This window comes from Trichechus manatus, unplaced genomic scaffold, assembly GCF_000243295.1.
Source record: "Trichechus manatus latirostris isolate Lorelei unplaced genomic scaffold, TriManLat1.0 scaffold00214, whole genome shotgun sequence".
Classification (NCBI taxonomy): domain Eukaryota; kingdom Metazoa; phylum Chordata; class Mammalia; order Sirenia; family Trichechidae; genus Trichechus; species Trichechus manatus.
Window position 1 is genome coordinate 2,582,636 of NW_004444150.1, and position 1,125 is coordinate 2,583,760.

Here is a 1,125-nt window from a genome sequence, read left to right on the forward strand (position 1 = left end):
GGATCACTTTTCTTTGGAATGGGCACAAATATGGATCTCTTTCAGTTGGGTGGCCAGGTAGCTGTCTTCCAAATTTCTTGGCATAGACGAGTGAGCACCTTCAGTGCTGTATCTGTTTGTTGAAACATCTCAGTTGGTGTTCTGTCAATTCCTGGAGCTTTGTTTTTTGCCAATGCCTTCAGTACAGCTTGGACTGCTTCCTTCAATACCCGTGGTTCTTGACCATATGCTACCTCCTGAAATGGTTGCACATCTACCAATTCTTTTTGGTGCAGTGACTCTGTGCATTCCTTCTACCTTCTTTTGATGCTTCCTGTGTCGTTCAGTAGAATCCTTCAATATTGCAACCTGAGGCTTGAGTTTTTTCTTCAGTTCTTTAAGCTTGACAAATGCTGAGTGTGTTTTCCCTTTTGGTTTTCTAACTCCAGGTCTTTGCACATTTTATTAGAGTACTTTACTTTGTCCTCTCGAGCTGCCCTTTGAAATCTTCTGTTCAGCTCTTTTACCTCATCATTTCTTCCCTTCGCTTTATCTACTTTATTTTCAAGGTCAAGTTTCAGAGTCTTTTCTGACATCCATTTTGATCTTTCCTTTCTTTCCTATCTTTTTAATGATCTTTTGCTTTCTTCATGTATGATGTCCTTCCACAGCTCATTTGGTCTTCAGTCGTTAATGTCCAATGCATCCAATTTATTCTTGAGATGGTCTCTAAATTCAAGTGGAATATACTCATGGTCACACTTTGGCTCTTACGGACTTGTTTTAATTTTCTTCAGATTCTACTTGAACTTGTATATGAACAATTGATGATCTGTTCCACAGTCAGCCCCTGGCCTTATTCTGCTAATGTTATCAAGCTTCTCCATCATCTGTTTCCACAGATGTAGTCAATTTGATTCTTGTGTATTCCATTGGGCGAGATCTATGTGTATAGTTGCTGTTTATGTTGCTGAAAAAAGGTATTTGCAATAAGTTGTTGGTCTTGCAAAATTCTATAATGAGTCATTTCTATCACCAGGACCATATTTTCCAGCTACCAATCCTTCTTGTTTGCTTCATTTTTGTCAGCTTCGAGTTTTCCTAGATTCATACTTTGTACATTTCATGTTCCTATTATTAATGGAT